The sequence below is a fragment of the Excalfactoria chinensis genome, chromosome 4, assembly GCF_039878825.1.
Source record: "Excalfactoria chinensis isolate bCotChi1 chromosome 4, bCotChi1.hap2, whole genome shotgun sequence".
Taxonomy (NCBI): Eukaryota; Metazoa; Chordata; class Aves; order Galliformes; family Phasianidae; genus Excalfactoria; species Excalfactoria chinensis.
The window spans coordinates 31356551-31383103 of NC_092828.1; the positions used below are offsets into that span (position 1 = coordinate 31356551).

Here is a 26553-nt window from a genome sequence, read left to right on the forward strand (position 1 = left end):
CAAACAGCCCTCCAGTAGTCTACATGGTGGCCATAAGAAACGCTTTCCAGGTCTGGCAGCATGCCTCATCCCCAATTTGGACTTTTAAGGGTAATCTTAATGTGCTTCCTGTAGCAGACTACTGCTAGCAGCTTCTCAGCACTCCTTTTCTGTCTTCGTCACTCTTAGCCCACCTGGAAGGGTTGCTATTTAAGTCAATGCAAATTACCTTTCCATTAATTTTTTTTTTTTTTTTAAAAGGTTAAAATACATTAGAACTCTGGCATTTGTGTTTATTTTTCAACTTCTAGCGTTCAAAATGTCAGTCTTATGCTACTTTGTCTGGGATATTTTCATGCTAATACAGAAAAATATTTAGATAGAGAACATATAAAGTCTGTGGAGCAAATCTTAAATAATTGCTACTGACTGCAGTGACTAGTGCTGCAAGGAAACCTAAGGGAATTTATAGGTTTACTTTGAATGGTTGAATACACTATTTTTCATAAACGTTTACTACTGAAAATGAAACCAAATTATGCAAGAGTCTTAATTCTCCAAAGACATCTGTATTTTGCATTACTAGGAGAAGAACACGTGAACGTTGTTCCCCACAGAGTTATATAAGAAGACTGGAGCAAATCTTAGCAGAAAGAGAGTAAAACATTGCCAAAATCTATCCACAAAGAACACCTCTTCATTCATCATCTCACACATTAACCTTCATTTATATAACTTTAAATATAAGTTTTAATCTGGAAATAAGGGTTGTAGGTATAACAGCCATTATAATAGCATTACAGATGAAACTGGCTCACACTGGGAGTGTTTCTGTCTTTGAAAAATAATTCCCTCTGTCCTTCAGATTCTTGTAGCCAATGACCCAGACTGTGAAAAACAGCAGTAAAGGAGCAGAAAAGAATAGCTCTGATTTTCTTTTTGGGGTTAGTTTCAGATGTTTGGCAGTGGGATTTACTTCCATGCTCTATAGATCAGAGGCAAAACAGCTATTTGAATTCTTTTTCCCCTACATCCTATCACCCAGAAGTTCACCTTTATTCATTAACAGAAGGGAAAGAGACTGGAGAGGGCAGAAACCAGCTCAGTTTAAACTCTGCTTTTGTTTCTCAGAACACACTAGGATTATCTATGTTTGAGTACAGATTGATGGACTCTGTGGAGAAGCTGCACAATTAAAAAAAGATAATATCTGATGATTTAAAAAGACCGAACAGAAGACAACTTGGGGTAAGAAACATCTGAGTCTGATCAGTTGAGCTTTCAATTGTTGTGCATGCCTCTGCTGTATTTTTCAAAATAAGACTCCACTTCTCATTTCAGTCTCTTTTGCTCTGATGGAAGTACACCCTTAGGTCAAAACCCTTTTGCCTGCTCCCATGCACTGCAGAGATGCTGATAGACACACTTGTGAACGGACATGTTAAGTGCACAGAAACAAGGAGATACATTACAGGGAGGTGCTGAAAATGAAACTCAAAGCTCTGGCATTTCCTTCAGAAGGGGTAAAATAACATAGTGATCTTAGGCTGCATTATTGTGGTGAAGGAGCCCCATGGTATGACTGTGTGAAAGACCTTACACAAATAACCTCTGTCTGATAAAAATTTAGATACACCCCAAAGGCCCCTTACTTTGGTGATGAGACTTTTCTCTAATTCCTGAATAGACTGTTATTTTAGTGCTTAATAAGTAAGTTTATAACAGCCTCTAATTATTTAGCAGATCATCTAGAAATTGGAAGTTCTTGCCAAGGTGTTAACATGCATATATCAAACCCAAAAGCATATGAATAGCCTTTGCATGGGCAGAGATGGGAGATAATTCTCGTTCTCTTCTGCACGATGTGAATACTTCAGATTCAACTAAATGACAAATTTCTGCAATGCTAGGAACAGCTAGATTGAACTGGACAAATTTGACCTACTGTCTTTTATCCCACCTACCAGTGGTAAATCACCTTAGTTAATCTTCCAGGCAAAATCAACAATTGAGTTAATCTTGATTAGGCCTAATATTGTTTGAATCACATTTATGTTCATCCTGGAAAAACAGGTCACAGAAGTTAATCCAGCCTGTAAAAACATCTAAAATAAAAAAAACAACAACTATTTGACAAAAAATAAGTCATATGCCCAGTCAGATGATACATGCCACAGGCGCAATATTAACGAGATCTAAGCATGGGCAACCTCTTTCATACTCTTCTTTTCCTCCCTTCTTTTACTCAAGTTCCTCAGCAACAAAAAGCTAGATGTATCCCTATATTTCTATCAGAAAAAGCCTCCAGGGAGAGTAGGCAGTCAATAAAAGAAATGGGTTTTCTTAACAGCAGGAAAAGCAGCTGAAATTTGAGCAAGGGAGCCCAGCTTTTACTTCTTCTCGCGCCTGACCAAACTTGATCATTGGCTGCTCAAAAACCATCTGGACAAGGAAATCTTATGCTGACAGTTTGGGTATCACCAAAATTAAGGTTCCTGTCTTGCTATGAGATCATTCTCCCACAGGGAGGAATTTTCTTAGATCATCCAGAAGTGCTTTGCTGCTAATGGCCAAGCAAGCCAAGTTGCTGGCTTGCTCCTCTTCTTCTATAAATATGCCTCAGCACACCTGAATTTTATAGCAGAAATAAAAGAAAATCCAAAACCCTGCTGCTAAACCGATTGCTCATAATAAAATAACTGCAGTATCTTTTTTTTTTTTTTTTTTTTTTTTTCCCCTTCAGATTAAGGAAGACCTTTTTTGGGCCATTTTCCAGGATGAAGAAACAGCTGTCTTTGCCAATCTCCTTGCAGGCAAAGAAAATTTTCAAGATGAACCGCTTTGATAGAAAACAGGACATTAATTATTTTGCTTTGCTTTGCCAGTGTGGCCTCTTCTAGAGTCAACTTTGTGATCCTGAAGGCACTTTGAAAGCTACAAATTAATTGCAGATTTGATACATACTTGTTCATAGGCATCAGGAGTGGTACACTTAAAAATTCTTTACATCCTTGAAGTCTACAAAATTAATTTCCCAGTTCTCAAAGCAAGCTGATGTGGAGCAATCTCTGACTTTTCTGTGATCTGAAGCATAGTGTAAGGAAACTGCATCTCAAAACTGGGCTTTAGAAGAGGGTGATGGCCCAAAACCACAGCAACTCTTGCAGGAGAAGAACTTCTAATTCACTGATGAAGCAAAATAACAGAGATTGGTGCATGTCCTTGCTGAAACCTATGCTGCTCAGGATGTTTTCCTTTTTAAACAGGATATTTAAAATACGAATATATAGCCAAGAACCAGAATTGCCTGTTCTGGTACAAGAATAAGCTCTCCACCCAAACAAAGTATTAATGTGTCACTCTGTATAATAAATACATGAGTTACTACACAAAGAAGTATAGTAGAATGGCTTTGGCCTTGTCTAAAACTAATTTATTTTAAGTCTATATATAACAAGTTCCTCTGACAATGAATCGTGTAACGTCTACAAGACAAAAAACGGCACACTTCGTTAGCTACAGAAAGACAGGTGGACCGACAGAAACTTCCACTTAGTGCTTTATTGGCTGCCTGCCACAGCTTGAATGGGAGCAATTATGAAAAAATTGAACACATGACTTTAATAAGCTTCAGTATGGATTGCTGTCTGGTAAAAACAGAGCTTTACAAAAAGTTACTCTGGGACTAGTCTTTGCTACTGGGAACAAATGTGTTGTTTCAGATGTTGATCACATATTCTTTGGATTATTTGAAAAGGTTAGAAAGAAGAGTGACATGTGAAATTGGGGGTGACAGGAAGCATGTTCGGGAGATAGTAACTCATCCTTGTGCAACCTCTCCCAGCACAGAGACCGCTGCTTTTTTGCTCTGTGTGTATATACTCATTTATTCAAATTTAACACCTGTTATAACTACATATCAGCAAGGATGTGCTCAAACTCTTCACTATGAGAGTACTGGGAAACTGGTACTGGTTGCTCAGCGAAGCTTGAACACCTCATCCTTGGAGGTATTTAAGGTCAGGCCCTGGGCACACTGATCTAGTAGGTGGTAGCCCTGCTAGCTGGACATAACTGGTCTTTACAGTCAGCAGCAACCCAAACCACTCTGTGATTCCACGATAAATAGATAAACTCAGTAGCAGACAGAAGGATCTATTTCCAGTCCTGTTTCACCTGGAGCAAGACTACTACTTTCCTATTTTCAAGCCACAAATTCTTAAACAATATGACCACACATTTTGTAAAAAATCATACACAACATAAAGGAACTGTTGCAATCAGATGGCTACCATCAAGTGATCTTTATTTTCACAGGCTTGTGAAACTTTGCCCTAGAAATGATGGTATCTTCTATTTTAAGCTTGACCCCAAGCTCCCTTACCTATAAAATAGCTATTATTAACAACAGTAACAACACGCTTTGATTACAGCTCAGTCTGAGACTCCTCTAACACATCATAAACTCAGTGAGGATAAGTCCAAATAAAAGCAGCAATAATCTGCTGCACAAATACAACACAGAGAACAACTGACTAGTCAATAATCTGCAGCGTTAGACAGTGGGTCACAGGCTTAAACAAGTCATCAGTGTAATAATTCATGAGAAAGCAGCTACTGGATTGGGAGGCATCCAGAGACTGCTCTGTATAAGACAGGAGAAACAAGCCTGCTCGGGGATGGGAGAGCCTGTTTAGAAGGTGTATCTTGCTTTGGGCAGCACTGCTCAAAGAGGACAAGAGCTTGTGAAAAAAGCTCAGCGAGGAACAACTACAACTGTCACAAATGCAAAAATAATGAACTATGAGAAATTATTAAAAGGAGAGCGTTTGTCAGTCTAGAGGCAAGGGCCTCACGGTAACAGCTCTGAAATAATGATGAGGTCTCTGTGAAGAGAGATGGAATACGTTCTTGCTCCATGCGCACTCACACAGGACAAGAAATAAGGGCTGATGTTTTACAGCTGAGATCTCTCTTACACATTCTGAAAATGAGATTACATTTGAAAGTGCAAATAAGAATGGGAACAGATAGTCTATGGGGGTAATGGAATAATTGCTTCTATTTTAAAATATCTCTAAAGCCTTCTAGACTCATTTTCCATCATTCTTTACTCAAAACTGAAGTCATCACTTATCCAAAAACCAATCCAATGGATCTCAATTTGTCAAAGCATCAACGCTTTCTCATGCAGTTTCACTTTTTTATTTCAGAACATCTTAAATTCTGTTCTGACCTAATAAACAAGAGAACATAATTTAAAAATGACTATTAGCTGTCAAACAAAATAAAAGGTCCATCCTCCCCCGAGCTCTAATCAAGTAAGCATACATCATCATTGCTGCACTCACATCAGAATACGAACAGATCAAATACAGGATCAGTCATGGTGAGAGTCCGAAATCATTACTGTTATCGTCAAGATGAAGAAAACAAAAAAGGAAAGCTGCTGCTGAAGAAATGCTAAGATTTAGAACTAGAGCGATAAACTGTTTCAAGGAGACATAATGAAGCTCTGGAAACAATGAGACTGCAGCCTTTTGTTTTTGTTTTTGTTTTGTTTTGTTTTTTTGTTGTTTTGTTGTTTTTTTTTCTTAAGATTCAGAATTTACAGCAAGTCCTGGGCTAAATTAAAACATATTTTATTTTTATTACTGAACCTGATTCTGCAGTATGTTTCCTTAGTCATGATAGCTCAATGTCAGAGGAACAGTGCAACATTAAAAACCACACCATGACTCTATCAATGTTTTCTAATCTCCTTTGAGATAATTTTTAATGAAGAAAGCATATTTTCCAAGTAAAATAATCCATAACACATTTGTCTCCAGACTTTTAATTATTTAATGTAATATCCCTATGAAGATGCTAAGATTCAACTACACAGTCTTTGTTTATTCCAAATGACTGATCAATAGGTTGAAACAAAAAGTGACTTAATTTAAAATTTATATATATATTGACTTTTCATGTAAGTAAAAATGAATTTCTAACAATGTAATTTTTGGGTTTGTTTTTTTTTTTGCCCACATTCAACATACATATGCTTTTGCAAATTGTAGCATTTGTCAGTTGAGACTTGGCTACTTTTATCCTTTCTAAATGTCTTTCTTTACGCACTAGAGAACTTTTCATTCACCACAGAATTGCTATGTGTTATGCACACAGAAGTGAATTGTTAACTTATAGGGGAAGGTGGAGAGCAATATATTCAGCCTGAAGTGAATGTAGAGAACAAACAGTCAAAGAAACAATGAGCACGAACAATAAAGGAGATGGAAAATGTGGTAAAAAGTGTCAACTCTGCTCAACTGAAACTGCCAAGCATTACCATTGCTTTACTCACAACAATAATGTTATATGTCTAGAGTAAGTCTGTAACAGGACAAGGAATATTTTCAAAAAAGGGAAGAAAAATGCTATTTAAAAGAGTCCTTCCATGTCTGTTCTGAGGGGTTTAAGGAATCAGACAGCAACTGTTTACAACATCGCATAAATTGTTTGAATTTCTTTATGGTATGTATCCAGCAAATTCCCAAAGAAACAGCCCTGGAAATAGCATTGGAGCCCACTGCAAGGACACTATGATCAGCATCCTGCTCTGGGGTGCACGCAGGTGTTTTGAAGGAATGCTTGTCTGAAACCTGCCTTGCCATTGTTATGGTTTTGGAGACGTTCTGAAAAGAGAGCTCTGACAACAGAGTTGAGCTTTGTTTAGAGAATGTAATCCTCATTCTCCCAGCTGCTGACAGGAAAAGACCACATATTGCTTAAGTGAAAAATTCCTTTCTCAGAGTCAAGGGATGAAAGTGGTAGAGAAAAGCAAATTTCTTGCCTGAACTTCAAACTTAAAACATCCAACAGGTGGCTGTTAACAACATCAGAAACAGCTTTTTTTCTATTCTTAAACATATATCAAAGTAAAAAGTTTCTACCAGGTGGTATTAGGCACTGCAGGGATACAGAAAGCATCCAAATAATAACCTGATCCTCTGAATTACAGAGATCCTCCCTCCTATAGAAATGAGTGGTGTGGAGGATGCTACACTCTTTCAGGCATAAACCATACTGGTTCTGCACTGAGCATTATTTATTTATTTGGAAAAAAATAAAAGATAAAAACAGTGCTATTTAAACAAAAATGCAGACCTCAGATACATACATTTCCATGACATTTGACTTCCATTAGTCCTAGAATACTGCTAGTGAGAGTGCAAGTAAACGTCTTTGTGCAGTGTATCTCATAGCTTGATTTTTTTCCTAAGCAGCAGCAAAAACCTAGGCACCACCAAATGTATTTAAATATTACGGGCACTTAGTAAATTTAATTGAAAAAAATTCAAGGCCAAAAAGTTGAGAAAAAGCATTGAAAGTAAAACTGATATGCCTGACAAGGAAGAAAAGTGAGTTGAAAAGCTATATAAACTTGTTCAGAGGAAGAGAATGGGCTGTTGACAATTGGGTCAAGTAGGAAACAGAGGAAGTGGACGAGAAAGGGAAAATTCTGGCATGCTTCTCTATTGCTCAGTATGGCACTGGGCTGTGTGGAATCACACTGCTCTTCTGTGGAGGATTTTTCTGCAAGACCCTGAAAAATCATCCTGTCCCTTCCCAGAATGAGAGAAGCAAAGATTTGTAACTTATTATTTGTACCACTTATGTTGTTCACTCAAAGGAGAAGTTGCATGCAGTAGATATGCCTGGACATCATGTTGCATCATGCTCTGGTATAGTGGGTCTATGTACTACATTATGAGACTTCTATTTTCAGTTCTTTTCGAGAGAGAGTTTAAACAGCACCAAGTATAACCACATTACACTAAAAGCACACTTCAAAAAAATAACCAGCTTAACCATCCATAAAAGATGCTACAACAATACTCTTCAAAGCTTGTTTCATAAAGGGTAATTATTTTTGCCTCAAGAATGCCACCCCCCATGCCCCTCCCAGAAATACAGAAGGTAAATATGGTAGCTGTCAACGAGGAGAACAAAAATTATTAAAAATAAAAATAAATGAATTATTTGAGAGAAATGCAGGTAAATGCTTTGCTCTGGCCTATTTCTCCCAGGACTTTTTGGGCGTTCTTTGCTTCACTTTTTCTTCAAGCTCAACTTAAAAATCCCGAGTCAAATTGGCAAGAACGTTGATGACTTGTAAGTATCACCCATCTGGAAGACCATGTTGTTTCAGTAAGCGCTAAAGGGTCAAGCCCAACACACTACAAATAAGCATGAAGTAAAACTAAGGAATGACTCCACCAGAGACTTCAGCAATTCCACTGGTAAGAGCCCACTCGAAAATTAATTTCCCATCTATTTTGGTGAAGCCATTTTGCAGTCTCATCAGGAGTTTGCTTCACCATGTAGTTGCCTAAGGGCTACAAAGGGAACAGCAATGGGGAGAGATATCCTGCCTTTAGCATTCAATGTGAGGATGGTGTAACCCGACTGTGAATGCACAGCTTTCAAAACACACGTTTTCACCCAATCTGCCCCTCCTCTGCCCCATTGCCTTGTATGCAACATGGAGGACAGACACCCCTTTGTCTACCAGGGATTTCTGAAACCAAATTTAATGAACTTTCAGATACTACAATGATGGGTGTCTCAGGGAAACATGGGAGGAAATTAATAATTACCGCCTCAGCAGGTTTTGAATAGCATGCAGTAAATAAGGTGATGGTCACACATTGAACAATGAAAGTAAAACAGAATGCTGAATAGGGGCTCATTAAGCGAGTGCTGCCCATCTTTAGGTTGGAACAAAGCAGGGGTCCAGTGGAAAAGCTAATCTGTTAGTTATCATGTAATTAAAGCCTGCATTGTAAGGCTTACGGACAAAGGTCAAATAAAGGTTGCCTACAACATAAATACAGAGGTTTTAAACAAATCCAATAATGGTATTCTCATGTAAATTTTTGCTTAAGTATTGTTGGAATATAAAGCCTACCAGGCAGCACTTACTATCTTTTTAGCTCTGTAAATAGTCTTTCTAAACAAGATGTTATTGACCTGAAAATTTACCAGTTTGGGTACATTAAGAGTTTGAGTAAATTCGTCTGCCCAGATCAAGCAGGAGATCAGCCCAAGAGATCCAGTCTGGGCTATTAAGGTTAGGATGCTCACCTTCCCTCCAGCACATCCCTCCTCTGGTCCTCGTGCCAAAGCCTTCACAAGTGAAAACCCTGACTGTGAGACTGGTAACAAATGAATGGCAAAACTCACTTCCACTCTATGAGGGAAATTTGTTCAGTGTGATTTTAGATTAAGCCACGCTGGAAAAATAAATAAATAAATAAATAAATAAATAAATAAATTAAAATGGGTGCATAACATGAAAGAAGCTTGCAGTCTAAATGGGCTGCCAGAGGACTACACAAATTTGGAAAGCCATTTAGTCCAGCGTATGGAATAGAAACAGCCTGTTGTTTATATATATATATATACATACACACACACACCTACACATATTTCTATGGCCTTTGTCACCACTGGAGACAGCTGCTCCCAATTAACATCTCTCATAAACAGCTCTGTGGTGCCAGACTTTATTATTATTTCCATTTTGCCAGAAAGAATGAGAAACAGGAGAGCAAACCAGATTCATGAAGGTATCTTTGTGCCTCTCACTGAAATCATCTGAATTTGATTTAAACAAACAATATCTACAGAGCTGTGTCTGCAAAACAGACATCCATCTAGGTGGTATTACACTACAAGGCTGCAATATGAATCAAAGATTTTTAATTCTTCACCTTTTACATTTCTAAAAGATCACAGAACACTGAAGATCTATGCTAAAAGATCATGTACGCTGAACAACAAATTGCACGTTCATATAATTGGGCTGTAATATTTCCTTCAGTAAAGTCTTCTATTCTGTTACTACCAAGACAGAACATTAAACAGGAAAGACAAAGTTGGAAAGGAAAAAAGAAGACAGTGGTTTATTCTAAATGCTTGCTGTGGTGGGTTTGATGGCTCTTTCACATTCGGTCTGTGACTTTTCCTCCTACAAATATTGTCCACACACTAAAAGCAAGTGCAAGTCTATAAACACAGAAAATACAAGTAATATTAAAGCTGTCGTGCAATTAGAAAAATCTTGTCATTTTAGCTGTTTCAAAAGTTTCTAAAAGCCTTCTAGATTTGTAGAGCAATACAATAAAATCTACAAAAGATCTTTAGTTAGCTCTTCAAAACCCTTCTGATGACAAGTAAGATTTGAACCTAACTAGAGGACCACAGAGCTCCTTCAGTTCTTTAAGTCCAGGTATGAGACATGACCCATTAGTAGAAACAGGCAATCTGGAGAGAAGGCAAGAGAGGGCATCAGTTGTCAGTATTTTCCCCTCAATGCTTGTTTTCTCCAGTTGCTAACAAACATGCCAATGGCAAGCACACCACCCTTCTCTAAAGCAATGACCATCTAATAACTTCCCTCCAAAAATCATGAAGGTGCTCTCCAAAGCAACAATGTCATGTTTATGCAAAGACATAAAAAAAGGTACAAATATTTGCTCTTAGCAGATGCTGACATCCAAAGTTGTAAAGCTACAGACTACATCCCCTTCTTGCTCTCTAAACATACTGAAGAAACTACAAAAGTGTCTCTTACAGAAACTGATGAAAATAGGAGCTTCTTCACCTTTTAAAAACATGTTTTAGAAGCAGAATTTCTCTTTTTTTTGCATCAACTAGGCCTTTATTTTTGTTACCTAAAATAAATACAAATTCTTGGTGTTTTTTGTTGTTTTTTGTGTTTTTGTGTTGTTTTTGTTTGTTTTGTTTTTTTTACAAAAAGAATATATTGTTAAGCTGATTTTAACTTATTTTGGGTGATGAAATGATGGGATAGTGCACAAGCACGTTTAAGGGTAGTGTGTTTGGCATCCATTTCCTGAGGCTAAAATAAACTTGATTACAAAGATTAGATTTTTATATAAATGACTGTCCAGACACTTTATGTGCTTCCATAATTCAGTGTCATTCCATTTTATTGGCTTATGAGATTTAGTCTGTTCATCTTTGGTGGTATTATTTTGTTACAAAACAAAGCATACATAATTCAAGTGCATGTTCACATAGCTTGCAGGAGTCTGTAGGGTTCTCCCTCCTAAGCCTCCAAAGAAAAAGTTCAGAGTGATTTATGGAAAAGTTAAAACATTATGCTGAAGTACAGTGGCAGTAGATTTCCAGAATTAGTTCTCCCCAACTCATACAGTGGACTGCAGTTCGCTCAGAGAATAGTCAGTTTGCACCAGTTTAAGCATTAGAAACCCCCACTCAGTACTGCTAATAACACCCATAAGGATTATGTTGGTTATCACTGGCTGAGGTGCTACATCAAACCACAACATTTGGAAGAATCTGATTTTAAAGGAAGCTAACGATCGTAACTATCAGAACATTAGTTGTGCTTCTCTGAATTAGCACCACTTAGCTTTTTGCACGGAGACAGTAATCTAAGAGAAATACGCATTTCATAAGGCCACTGCTGAAGAGGAACCATCATACACAGCATCAGCTGTCTCACAGGAAGCAAGAGTTCCCTGCCCAGAGTTTCCCTTACAAACAAGTCTCCCTAACATTTCCTGCAGACTGTGACCATACTGTTTCCAGTAGAGGTACTCCACTGATGTAATTTATTGCCATTTTTTAATTTCCTTTGATTACTCCTTATCTTTCTCTTTTCCAGTGATAAAATCACTCTACTGAACAATCTTTTTTTTCTATAGCCAGTCAGCATCATCTTTTTTTGTTGGTTTCCCATTTTTTACTTTAATTCATCCATACTTTAACACACAGTTTTCAATACTACCCCACGGAAGGGCTTGGGGAAAGGGCATCCTAGGAGCAGGATGGGAACAGACCCTTTACTAGGCTGCCTCAAGGAAGCTTTGCAATGGCATCATCTTGTGGCACCTCAGCTCAACACAGCTGGGCCCTTGCAGTTTAAGTTTCAAGATTTTGTCTCTGGAAGTCAATAGCCCAAACCCTCACTGACCACCTAAAGCATTTATTCCAATCTACAGAAATACATTTCTTTAAATTCCCTTTACTGCAGTTCTAGACAGAACTTTTCCTGCTTCCCTTCTTTTTGGTTATTTCTCTCTTTTTTTTAAGGGAATAAATATTAATATCATAATTATAGAATAACTTATTTATTATTATTATTCTCTTCTTTTTAGTGATTCCTCCTGGTAAACAAAAAGCAACAAAAGTCATAACCACATCTTTAGGCACGTAGTGACAACAAAACTATTAAGAAAGCATAAAGTAAACTACATTTAACTAGTGATGGAATTGATGAGATCTTCTAGAAATAGAATGCTCGTGAAGCCTAAATTTATTCACAAAAAATGTATACCATTCATTCCCAGTTCATAAGAATATTATGTTATTTTTTCATCTGTAGCTGTATTTTCAGCTGTTGGCTTCACACAGGCAGCTATCATTCATCCAACAAAATCTACTTGGTGGCCCATATTCAAATAAAATAAGTTTAGCTTCTTAAGTAGAAATAATGAGTTCCTATGTGTTACTCAGTCAAAGTGAAAAAGAGGTTATTATCATGTGATGTTGATTTAATCAAGAGGCGTTCAGATGTAAGAAAAACAGTGCTTCTTTCAGCTTCCAACTGCTAGTCTGCACTGAAAGGATAATACCAGAGAAAGTTCCAGATGAGCACTGGGCTACCGCATGAAAGTAGACACAATTTATACTCCATTCTTATAGATGGATTTCGGGAACTGCCATTTTCAACAACCCAATGTTAAACAATGTTAACCTGTAGAAAAACACTGCATAATTTATGCACCTCAGTGAATAAAAGCAACAAATACTATACAGTAAGTAATATCTACTTGGGTAGGAAGAACCAAAGTGTAATTAAATAAAAGCCAAAACTGAGGAAACAGACCGTGTGATGCTTGTGTTTGCCTTTTATTTCTGATAGAAATGAGTTGCCAAGAAGAGATAATGCTGATTTCACAGTATATTCTGTCCTGAGAAGTGGGGGAATTGTTTTATCTTTATTCATTACACAACGTATTTAAATATAATACTTATGTTGCTTGCTCTCGATCTATGTCAATATAGAATTGGATTATTAATCATTACATTTCAGAACATAACTTTTATACTTTTTTTTTGTTTTTCCCGTAGGAAAATCTACCTGGTTGATGTAAAGGTTCAATCTTTATTGAATCTACGACTGTTAACACAAATCACAATGGCAACATCTGCACAGAGTGAACCTGTACACAGCAAACTGGGTATTTTTAAGTCCTTTGTTTTTGATTTGAGGTTGACTTGCTAGGAATCCCCACAGTTTATCATCCAGCTACTTCATTTTCTTATATGAATATTTAGAAAGTAAAACTTGCATCCAAATAAATTTTTTAAAGAGAGAGAGAGAGAAAAAAAAAAAAAAAAAAAAAAAAAAAAAGTAGATATAAATGCTAATCCTGCTTTCTCTACTTAATAGAATAAGTTACATGAGTAAAAGTTATGTTAATGTTTGGGTTGATCAGACACAGAGACACAGAACCAGGCTGTCTATCAACAGCCATAGATAGTACCAAACCCAAGTAAAGAAAGAAATGAAAACCATTTGATTCTGAACCTGTGTTTCACAAACTGAATTTTGCAGTGCTCCTGTGTAGTCACAAAGACATTCCGTGGTTGGCAAGAACAAGAAAATTGCTAGAAACCTTCTGCAAATGAAACCCAGCTGCTTAAGCACAATCCCATATGTCTCCAACACTGTGTGGCTCTGATAGATTAAATTGAGCATAAGAAAGAGATGAAATATTTATGAAAATTAAATTTACAGAATGCATGTCAGTAAGCCTGAAAAACACTTCTTTTCAAATGAAGACAGGAAACCACATTTTTCACCCAACCAGGTTAGGGTAGGTTATAGCAGTGATATTCACACGAGCCTCTGAGATGCCTGTTTCCTGCAGCCTGCTCAGCTTTTACTCAAACCACTGATTCCAGAAGCAGCGACCACAAATACTGACTCTTACACTGGTGTATCAAGTGTTTGTAAACAACACACACAAACAAAATACTATGTTTTACTCCCTCACAAAAAGGTATTTTGAAGGCAGTGAAAAAGTTCAGATTACGTAAGGTATTCTGTGTACTGACACCACCCCAAAAAGAATATTGCTGGAATGAACAAAATCCCAGTTAAACATTTAAGAGAATGCTTTCAGATATTTAAGTAAGTGAATACATTCTAAAAGAGACACTTTCAGGTTGTCTGTTTACAAATGTTCATATTTTCCTTGTACTGGCTGTCTCAAAAGAGCAATGAAAGAAAAGCTCAGTGGGGTAAAATAGTCACAGCAACAGAAAAACAAGCTAACATTTAGATTCAAATAAAGCCATGGAAGCACAAAATACCTCCTGGTTTGTTTTTTTTCCAGTGGCAAACATCTTGCATGAAATCCCCTCAAATAGCTTGCATCTCTCTCTGTGGTCCAAGTCTTGCCTGTCTCAGCAGATATGTTATCACTACAGCAAGCTTTGCTAGTGACTATGATTAGGTTTTCGTTTCCTATCCAATCCTACCTTCCACCTCTTTAGAGGCAAATATCTTAGAAAGGGTAACAGTCTTTTTCCAGGTACTCTCTCTTCATGGGGTTGAGAAGCCCAGAAGACTTTTCAGGGAGATAATCCTTCTGATGGTTTAGCACTCAATTATTTCAAATTCCTGCATGATACAAATACACATACACGCATGGAACTGTGACCTAAGGCAAACAGATGTGGTCATCTTAACAAAGTGAAACCAAGACACAGCAGTAATATTTATACTGAGGATTAATAATAAAAAGGCAGCAATCTGTGCTGCTTAGCCTTGATTTCAGCAAAGCAGAGACAAAGCCAACTCTTCCCATATTCTTGTGCTGCTTGAATGCTTTCCACCAGCATGCCGGGGCCTTGGGACTAGCCAGGATCATCCCAGAGGAGATCCATGACTTATCTGAAGAAGCGCAGCAAGCAACATCTCCCAAACTCTCTTTCAAAGGAGTAGCAACAAATATTCTATTTTCTTCTCACGGGATGTTTATACATCAAGAATTGAGTACCTTCTACAATGCTAAAGTGATACAAGGCAGATATCAGCAGAGAAATTACAATGAGTCCTACTTACATTAATACAGCATCTGAAGTAACAGTCTAAAATTTGCTAATCAAAACAATTAGATAATATCTCCTTACACTCTGTTTGCAACACAAAATGCTGTAAAACAAAAAGATGCAACTGGAATTTAGTAAATTGATAGGGTGGACTTCCTTATAATCCCTAATCTTGACATGATAGTGCTATATTTCTTTTTTCAAAGATTTAAGCCTCCACTTCTGCCATCTACCCAAAGCCCGGTCAACCCCAAAAAAGACCAATTCCATTTAAAATTGCAAAGGTGACTTCCTGAGTAAAGACTTCATGGTTACTTTGACTAACAAATGGCATATTTAGTTTCAGTCCACTCAAATATTCTGTGGTCTAGCTATGAATCTGGAACAAACAGCACCCAAAAGTTGTAGGAGGGAAGTGTTTGCTGAACTGCAAAATAAGCCTGGCTTTCAAACCTCACATCTTGTCAAGGCCAGATAGTGGAGGAACAGACACTCCAAGAGTGATAAACTCCTGCTCAGAACAAGTGGGTGCAATGCATACATACCTTGTGTGTCCTAGGCTGAACCATATCTTCTAGACAAGTGAGGGGGGGAAGAATACAGGAAGGAAGATGCAAATCCTGCTGTCTTCCCTGCAGGTATGATGCTGAAGAGATCAGATTTCCAGCATCAGTGACACTCACCACAGGTCATTTTTATTGCTGATTAATAGTGAGAGATTAATAGCTGGGGATACCACATAATGTCTTCAGCACACAACTCCGAAGCACATAGCCACAGCTATGCCTTTAACAGCTGCGTTCATACTTGCAGTGCTTTTTGCCATATGGTGACTGGGATCAGCTTACACTTAAAAAATTATTACTTTAAACACATACTAAACAACAATACTGCTCATCTACCTCTTGAATAACACAGCCCAAAGGCTACCTGTCCTCATGCCTCATCATTCAGCTTTACACAAGCCAAACAATGTCACCTTGTATCTTGCAATTGCATGAATGCTTTACCAGAGTGCAAAAACCCACAGAGTTGCATTGAGTATTGCCGCCAGGACACATTGGTCTGGCATTTTACCAGACAACAGCTAGACCAGCAGGTGAACACAAATTTCTTTTTCAGATTAAAATGAAGTACAGTACTGCCTGCTCAATCCCTTGAGCAGCGAACTGTGTGACAAGTAACTACACTAAGGAATTCTGTTACAGCACGTTTATGTACTCACCAGCTTGTAGCCAGAACTAACAATGGTGATGACTCAAAGTCTCTGTGGCTTTGGATCTTTTGGTTGTAGAGGCTGATGTGTCATGGTGTGGCACAAGGCTGGAGCATACCAACAGAGAGCACTGTAGGCACAGGCATTGCTCTGCTCCTACAAGACATTGCTGGCTTCAGCACAGCATTCTCCAACATTCTCTTCCCTGTTTTCCCTAAACACTACCCTCTTGTACTCAGGAAAATCTCTCATAATTTCCAAGAATCATCCTAGGATCGGCCTATGACCTGCTCTATGCCCATTAGGAAGGCAGAAGGATCTGTCAAATAAATATTCCACCTATATCCCACAATCTTGCAGTCTTGTATCACATCTTCACTAAAAATTTAGACACTGATTTAGACGTGTTGGCTGACAACAACCTTCACTTGCTACCGGGCTGAGAAGACTGCACGTGAGTGGGAGAACAAGACACACTGAAAAGTGTTCTCAAGAAATGGGAGGAGTGGGAAAGCCAGGTGCGCTGTTCAGACAGTACAACATAATATGCAGGCAGTGTAAAACAACGCACATGCAGCAGCACAAATAAAGAAACAATTTGCTTGCCAAATGGCCTTTCTCTGAAAAAAGGATTTGCACATTACAAAGGCTTACAAACTGAACTCAAGAAAACAATGACAAGCCACCGTGAAAAAGGGAAACACCGCAATGGGGTGTACAAACAGCCAGAGCCCAACCAGCAACTCTTCTGCAGCAGCCCAGGGCAGCACAAGATCCCCTGCTAAGAGCTGGGTTCTGCACAACTCCCTGCATCCAGGGCATACCCACTGTTACGTTATGACTACAGGTGCTGTAGTAATGATGTGGAACCATCAGCACCTCCATGGGCATACCTCCAGGCAAAATGCCGGCTCCAAAGCCTGATCATCTCCCCAGTGTGATCACTCCGTGCAAAACAGTCGCTTGGAAGGGAAGCAGTGGAAGCACCTACCAAGCAAATTTAAGTTGGAATGAATACTGCTTTAGAAAACTTTGCACTCAGCCTGGGGCCAAATTTCTTAAAGGATCTCTTAATTTGATTTTAAGCATGCCTCTCATAACAACTAGCCTGGAAACTGCCTAGAGCAATAGGATTCGGACACATAACCCAAAGGGTAGGAGGAGACAAAGCATTACATTCATGTAAATGAAAAATAAATAAACACATTAACAATACAATTTAACAGTGCATAGTGTTGCATTTTTTTTAATATTATTTTATTATTTTTTTTCCAGGGATTTCTCTCCTAAAATTACCCTGAAGTATTTGGCTTCAGTTGCTTCTACTTCCCTCTCTTCAATTGCTGAAAGGCCTTGGGCCAGCCTCCATCCCCTTCAGCCCTCAGGAGAAGACAAGGAACAGGTGAGAGTACTGGGGGATGCCTCATGGAGTCCCCAGGACCAGCCTCTGCCACAGAGCCATGCTGATCAGCAAGTATAGTTCCCAGGAAAGCAGAAATGGCCAACTCTGACCAAGGCACTGGTTACATTTACTGCAGTTTGTACAAGAGCTCAAAAAAATCAAGGCAAGCTTCAGCTTCTGACTGACGGAAGCGAAGTTCCAATGCAAACTGAGTTCAGGAGCAGCTGGATTTCAAACCAGGCTCCTGGGAATCTTCTTCTGATGTTGCAGCTACAGTGTTAATCAGACCTAATATCTGACGAGCAACTTTGAGTAACTTTTGCATGCTGACCTGTGCACCTGAACTTCTGCAGTGGTGCAAACATCTTGCCACAAAATTATAGAATGGTTTGGGCTGAAAGGGTCCTTTAAGATCATCTAATTCCAACCTCCTGCTATAGGTAGAACAACTAGACCAGGTTGCCCAAAGCCCCATCCAGCCTAGCCATGTTTCCAGGGAGGAGGCATTCACAACCTCTCTGGGCAATCTGTTCCAGTGTCTCACCACCCTTAACATCTTGGTCTCCTCCAGGCCAGAGTTCTCTGTACACAACTCACTGCATTTCTGCTACAAATCTGCATACTACCTCTGCAGATGTTCCTATGTCAGAGTGCATCTGACTGCCCCAGGGGTCAATCATCACTCTGACATTCCTTGTGTCTTTAAGAGCATAGCTTCTAAATGCACTTTTAAATGCAGCTGAAGTTTGGTGACTGTGTTTCTAAACTCCATTAGATGTTGAATCAAGTTTTTTTTCTTTTTGATTTGTTTTTTTGTCTGTTTGGTTGCTTTTTTGTATTGGTAACACTGAAGATAATTTAAGAAGCCCCTTGTGTGTTCAAGTGATCACACGAAAAAGAAAGTGCCAGATCACTTACCCATTAAGAACGTTTCCAAGGGAATTGAGACACTAATAAAACTCAGTTACGTTTATGGCCAGCTTCTGGTTCTGGGTGAGCTGTGAACATCCTCAGCTGCACTGCCCACTTGGGCAGCAGAGGGTGCTGGCAGAATACCACAGGGTCCCTACCAAGCACTGCCCAGGTGGGTATGCAATTGGGCCAGAGCCTGCACTGAGGGTCTCTGAGAACGAACAGGACCAGATAATGGATTGAAAAAAGGACTGAAATAGCACCTAATGCTTGCAAGATCTGCTTGCGCTACACAGAGTTGACACTGTGCTGACCCCTATGCATACACACAGACTATAAGATGCTGAGTTGAAAATCAGACAGAAAACATAACTTTCAGCAGTTGCTTCGACATACAAAGAAAACCATCATCCAACGGTGGCAAGAGCTGCTACACCTGGCACTCTGCCCTGCATCCCAATCCTACCACTCCCCTGGGCCATCCCATCACACAGGGCTGTAGGACAGGTGGATTGCATGAGCCCTGCTGTGGTTTTGAGTCTGATTAGGAAGTCAGAGCAGAATCAGCTGAAGCATCAGAAAAGCTCATTCTGCAGACTGAAGGATTGTAGGTGAGGTCACAGAAAGTTTAACCGTTTAGTAAACAGAGCTGACTAATTAATAGAGAAAAAAAAAAAAACAAAAAACAAAAAAACAAGAACACCTTCCTTGCTTTAAGTCCTTCTTTTCAGATGTGATACTCAGATTGCAACCAGCCAAAAGACAGAGTGCTTTACTACCTTATTTGCAACATCCTTAAAGAGCCTATGTTTAGCAAACAAACAAAATGACTCTTCAAAGACAGCAATTTACGCTCCTTCCAAAGAACATCGGTTCAGGAATGAAGCACACCACTGTAAGCACACTGATGAACTACAGAAAACACGCCATCACATTTGCCAACTACTGAACTGGCTTCCAAATGCAATTGCTGTAAATACATTTCACTCATTAACACACGTTCCATATTTTCAGTCTCCATAATAACGCTGCCACGACTGTGCTGTCAATCAAAATTCCGCCTCATTATGGTCCGTTTGCTGCTAATTAGTGCCTCCTTCTCTTATTAGCTCCGTCAAAATTTTGCTTCCTGATGGTTAAATATAGAGTTTTCATTTATCATTAATATGATGCTTTCCTATTAGGACTTCAGCGGGAACAAGTTTAGCCTTCTCACTAAAGAAGCACAACAGTTCTTCGTGCATTATAAGTAAATAAATAAATAAACCCAGCAAACAGCTCGCTCCGAGAAGGAGTAATCAGGCAAAGTTAAAACCTAAAGCCGCTCAGGATTCCTACGGGGAAGATTTAATCCACCCGGCCGGTGAGCGAGGCGGCGCACGGAGCCTGGAACTACCCTTACCCCTCCCGTCCCAGCCCCGTGCACAGCACAAGCCCCCCCGCAGCCCCTCTCAAACCCCCCCCCGGCCGCACGTACCGACTGCGCTCCCACGTCTCGGCGACAGGTCCCGGCTTCTCACCCTAAACCTGCCCCGCCGCTCGGTCCTGAGACGCGAGCGAGAGGCAGCTTAGCTGGGGCGGGCCGCGGGCAGGTTCCGTGTGCCGGGAGAGCCCCGGCCCCACCGCGATCGCCGCCCCCCTCCCGAGCCGCCGTGTAGGGGTGCGCCGAGCAGCGAGCGGCTCCCGAGCGGCAGCGGTAGGGGGTGAGGAGGGGGAGAGCGTGAGCGGAGCGAGACGCCCGCCCGCCCCGCAGCTCGTCACTGGACAACTGCTGTAAGCAGCGGGGGAGCCGGTGGCATCGCTCAGGCGCTAAATGAGTTCCTGCGGCATGTGCGCGGGGCTGCCGGCGGATCAGCCGGGCTGCGACCCGAGCCGTGATGCCTTAGCTGGGCTGGGGTTACAGGACGTCCGCGTTAATTGCGTGTGGATATTTTCTCAAGAAAACGCTACTCTATATCACTACACGAGCACCGATCCCTTACCAGTTGCTGGGGAAGGGTAAGTGGATGCAATCCCAACAGATAACCCAGCTACAGGTCTGCTCTTTGGCACAGCAACAGGCATTAGAGGTGTTCTGGCATCAAACAGAACAAGTACAGAGTCTAGGTTTGTGAGCAAAACGGAGGTGAGATCCTGCAAACTTTGAATGCAGCACTACACCAGCAATGCTACAGACTGATGGTCTCCAACAGACTCCTAACTACCACTGAGCAAAAAAACCCCAAAAAACCAAACCATAACAAAAAAACTATTCACTAAGAATACATTCACAACACATTCACTCCATACCTACAATGAGCAGGGGAAACACCGATAACGAGAAAAGCAGCTCTGGTGATTCATTAGCTGCTTTTTGACCAGTTTGTTCAGTTTGGCACTGACGCCCTCTCTACTCTTGCAGCTAATAGGAGCCTGGCATCTCAGTGAGCAAATATCACTGCAGTGTTTTAAAGGGTATCTCACAGTAAAAAGAGCAAGCCAAAGACCCACGTTCTTCACAGTGCTTAGCAAAATGGAAATGACATCTCCGAAGTGGGCACCAGGCAGCTGTCACTCAACAGGTAGTAATAAAGTAGCAAAACCCAGCTGACCAAGAGTCATCTTCCTAAGCCTTGTCCGGATATCAAAAGCCCAATGAGTCTTGCCTTCCTAGTGATGTTGGGCATTTTTTTTCCCTTTCTTTATCTTCTTGTTTAAATATCCATACCCTGGTTGATCAATATGTCATTTTCCTATGTGAAAGCAACACAAACACATATTTCTATACACATAATTGGAATACATCATTTATGAGAATGATTGTGTTTTCATTGGAATATATAGCAATATATAGCAACATGTTAGTATCTAAGATATTTATTCTGTAATGAGTCTTAATCACAGGTTTGCTCCACATTTAACATCAGTTTGCATGGGAAATATTCTTGTACCTCACGTGTAATGTATATGCTGTTTTGTTGTGTATATGCTTCATGTCTCCTTCCCAACATCCCATGTAAGCACAAAAAGCATTAGAGCTTATCAAAAAATCCCAGTCTGCCATGTACTGCACACCTTTCATCAAAAGGACAGGATGATGCTCAGTGAGATTTTGGACTATAAGATGCAGAAGAATCATTACTGCAGACACACAACTCTTGGTTGTGACTGCTTAGAACTGGATAAATCTAGACTTGCAAATGGTGGAATTTGAAAGGCTGCCATTAAAAGCATGGGAATCTAAACTGAGATGCTTTTAGGATGCCACAGAAAAGAATTTCTTGTGCAAACATCAGTTTTAAAAAATCTGTATGTAATTCAAGTTTGTATCTGTCCACAGATCTAACTACCTCTCTACAGTAGCGAGGTAAAGTGGATGGTGGTAAGAGCTCAAGTGTAGCTGCTAATATAGTTGTTTCTTGAAATGCTATGGTCATGGATTTGGTAACACAAAAGGTCTCCCATTCCATACTCCAGTACTTCCGACCTTAGCACAGAATCATAGAATGACCTGGGTTGAAAAGGACCACAATGATAATCTAGTTTCAATCCCCTGCTATGTGCAGGGTCACCAACCACCAGACCAGGCTGCCCAGAGCCACATCCAGCCTGGCCTTGAATGCCTCCAGGGATGGAACATCCACAACCTCCTTGGGCAACCTGTTCCAGTGCTTCATCACCCTCTGTGTGAAAAACTTCCTTCTAATCTCTAACCTAAGCCTCCCTGTCTCTATTTAAGACCATTCTCCCTTGTTGTATCACCATTCACCCTTCTAAACAGTCATTAAATGCATAAATGACACTATCCCATTCAGCAGAGCAGAGATGTGGTGATAAATCAGTGCTGGGAAGCCACGGGAAGAGAGAGGCTTTTTGCAGAGAGATATTATGATCATATTTTTCTGATGTCTTTGGTGTTCAAGGTGTGAACTGTAAAACTAAGCAATCTTCATATTGTGCATTTTTAATGAGGGGCAGGGAGCTCCTGTTGGTATTAGAGCACAAAGCAATACAAAGAAATAAATAAACAAAGCAGGCAATAATGTGCTGTAATTACAGAACTTCTAGGAAGGCTGTCAGCATTCATGGATCTTCCCCTCAGTCCAGTGGAATAGATCAGCTTTGTAACATTCACTGCATAATATACAAGCAAATTATTGCACTGAGAGGAAAATCATATTCCCAAAAAATGGAAAGAAAATTTTCAAGATATCATAAATGTGGAAAAGATACTTCTACATCATAAAGGATGACATAATTGTTTCCATAGTTGTTAATGTCATCAATGATGTAACCGTATCTTTAATTTCTTCCTGCTAATTGTTGTATTTCTTATAAATTCTGTGTTCTGCAAAAGCTCTATGCCCATTAAAATACCTCTCTAAGCCAAAACACAAATCAAGTCTGAATTAACAACATTTCATTCCTTTTTTTTCCCCTTACTTCAGACAACAATCGAGTTGTAACAGACACAAATAGAAGATTCTCCCTTCATACGAGACTTCCTTACTGATGCTTTCTCTCCACGAGAACTTGCAGAAACAAATTCTATGAGATGCAGTTTTCTAATAATTCTGCTTGCTGTGTGATGGAACATAACATTCCCATTCACAGTGTGCAAACTCAAAAAGAACGAAAAAGATACTTTCACTCTACTTTGAAAAAAATCGACATTCAAACCCAGGGGTAGGCAGATAACAGAAGCTGTGATGTGCTTAGAAATCTCTGAAAAGACTTTGAAAAGACACTGGAGAAAGGACTTGAACAAATTTTGCCCAAGTTTTTTCCCTCCCACTCCACCTGTGGGGAGCTTTGTGATGCAGCTCTGGTGCACAGGGACCGGCATTGCCTTGCAAACAACCATCAGCCCCCTACATGCGGCATGGCTGAAAGAGCCCTCTGGTATTCCAGACACGTATTCCCTCCTGGTTACTTTGTTTTTTACAGTGTTTTGTTTTGTTTTCCAGAGTACTGCCAAAGCTTGTCCTTCCTCTATCACCTCCCCCCATTTGGAAAGCAGAAAATGCAAGCAAGAAGGGAGAAAATCCCTCAACTTGTCCAAAGTATGCAAGGATGATTTGTGTTCTCACTTATGGGGTATGACTGTCACTGTTGATCTGCTTTCAGGCCTAGATTACATGTGATAAGGGCTGACCTTATTTGAGCATTCACACATTATGCACTCATGGAGAGCGCGCTGGACACAAAAGTCCCTCAGATGTTCTGGGCATCAATCACGCTCACAGCATGGAGGCTGCCAAACTTTTCTTCCATTTAGCTTGGGAGAGGAGTGGGTAGTCCAAGACAGACTTAATAAAGTTTAAAGCTGTGCCACAGTATATTTGGGGCCTATTGTCTCCTAAAAGTGTGCTTTTCAACAAATTCTCGGCAGTTACCACGGGCAACTATTCGTCTTTAACAAATTTGGTCAGGGAGACTGTAGGGAGGAGGGAAAGTGAACAAAGAGTTTTAAAAAAAACTAACTCAACTTCTTTCTTTTATTTCTCGCATTTTTACAGACAAAATCATTTCTAAAATCATTCCTAAAAACTGAGTAGCTTCAGAACACGTCTAAATGCAATTGACTGCCCTAGGAACGCGCGAAACTTATTGTCCATCACATGCAATTTTCAGTAAATACTTAAACTCATTCCCTCAAATAACACATGCTTTTGTAAAGAATATATTATAAACAAAACTCACCATTGAAATGTTTCATTTGTTGCAGTGGGTGACACCTCTGTTAAAGCTTTCCCGATTTCATGAGAATTACAACTCGTTTGCTAACTCTTCCGTTTCAGTCTGCACATTTATTTAAAATTACAACATACAGTCAGTTGGAAATGAGAGCACACAGCAGATGATGCATGTGCTGCTCCAAAATGTACTTACCAGCAGGGCCCAACTTAATTTGTAAAGTCTAGATTTCCACAGAGTATTCGTCATACAGACAAAACAGACTGCAGACATTCATACAAACAAACAAAAAGCCCTCCAAACCATCCTATCTAGATCTGAAATGCTTTTTATTCCCAATTTCTGTGGACATGAAGTGACACTTAAAACAAGGTATGATTTGCTTTGCTTATACATTAGTTATCTCTGAAACCTACTTACACCTTGCTTTCTTTCACAACTGTCCTTATCAGCAGCAAGACTAAGCAAAGGAATTTGTCTTAATGTTGGAAAAATGTAGGGAACACATTTGTCAGCTAACGTTGTCATGGTTTTGCCAAGGATACTCTGAAGAGTTCAGTGTGTTCTTTTTCAGTTTTAGGTGCACTCATTGATGGAGACTGTTGCTGCACATTAAGAAACGTGTTCATAGTATGATTTATCTTATTATGGGAAGAGAGACCTGGGGGTCCTGGTGGACAAAAAAAATGGACATGAGCCAGCAGTGTGCACTTGCAGCTCAGAAAGCCAACTGTATCCTGGGCTGCATCAATAGAGGGGTGACCAGTATGGTGAGGAAGGTGACTGCCCCTCTCTATTCTACCCTCGTTAGACTCCATCTGGAGTACTGTGTCCAGGTCTGATGTGGAGCCATTGGAGAGGGTCCAAAGGATGGCCATGAAGAGTATCAGAGGGCTGGAGCACCTCTCCTGTGAAGACAGGCTGAGGAAGCTGGGCACGTTCAGCCTGAAGAAGATAAGTTCTGGGGAGATCTCATCATGGCCTTCTGGTACTTACAGGGATCTTATAATCAGGAGAGAGACTGGCTTTTTACACAAACAGCGATAGGATGAGGGAGAATGGTTTTAAATTAAAAGAGGGGAGATTTAGATTTGACATCAGGGAAAATTTTCACCACAGGATTGTGAGGTAGCACAGGCTGCCTAGAGATGACTGGAGGTGTTCAAGGCCAGGCTGGCTGGGGGCCTGGGCAGCCTGACCAAGGTGGCATCCCTGCCCATGGCAGGAGGTTTTAGCAGATGGTCTTTAAGATTACTTCCAGCCCAAGATCTTCTATGTTTCCATGACTCTGTGGGGAAGTTCTGCTGCTTTTCCAAAGTCCCCCCTTCCTCCCCTTTTTTAACCCCTTCCAATTTAAAACTGTTTCTCAGCTGCATGTCAAATGTGACTGATCTCAAGGAAAGGAAGGAGCAGCATGCTGCCAAGACAGGAAGAGGCCTGTGGATTGAACCCGAGGAGAAACATTCTTGAAATTTGAGTACTTTATTGTACACAAAGACACATACAGGTGCTCACTCCATTAGAAATTCATTTGTGTATTTGAAAAGATTACCACATTATAGAATAGACATTTTTCAGACAAGGGAGATCAAGATCTAAAAGTGAAAAGGAAGAATACATCTTCATTTTTTTCTAAGGCTCCTTGCTAGGTTGAGTATAATTCAATAAGTAATCAACATTATAAATGGTGTGTAATTAGGAAAGTTGAAGGAGTTTGGATGTGTTTGACTAAAGCAGAAACAATTGTAAGTAGTATTTTGTCATATTCTGCCTTATGTATTCTATCCAGACTTCTGCCTGAACACTGAGACATCTGGGTGGGAGCCTCACAAACAGGAAAGCAAAAGCACATACCAGCCTTTAGTCTGAACAGCTGAGGGCCCTATCACGATAACTCCACCACCACCACTCAGCTCCTACCACAGAGAAGGACAATGTCTAGATGTCTCAGGCTGTGGCAAAAGAAAAACTTGCTAAACTGCAAAGGCTAAAGGTATCCCCAAACAGTCACATGCCGCTCTCTGACATGCACTCTCTGAACTGACACAGTGGGTCAGACCAACAGCTCAGTTAGCTTGTATTCCTGTCTCCAATAAAAAGGATATGCTTTTTATTATTTTTTAAATGCATCGCTTTTTAATTTCATTGGGATGTCTCCTGTCTTTTATTATGTAAAAGGTTAAATGGAAGAATCCAATTTGCCTCATTT

The 26553-nt window shown here is 40.0% G+C and overlaps 1 protein-coding gene across 4 annotated transcripts in view; it reads right to left on the reverse strand.

Annotated features, from left to right (window-relative positions):
- Window positions 1–26553, reverse strand: part of BMPR1B (bone morphogenetic protein receptor type 1B) — a 233994-nt gene that overhangs the window by 54379 nt on the left and 153062 nt on the right. Inside the window, exon 1 of one of the 4 annotated variants that reach the window (XM_072334636.1) lies at window positions 20146–20415. The exons of the other annotated variants lie outside the window; for them this stretch is intronic. The gene's annotated coding sequence lies outside the window, so the exon portion shown is untranslated. Of the gene's footprint in view, window positions 1–20145; window positions 20416–26553 lie in introns of those variants that run through there. 4 annotated transcript variants of the gene reach the window in all.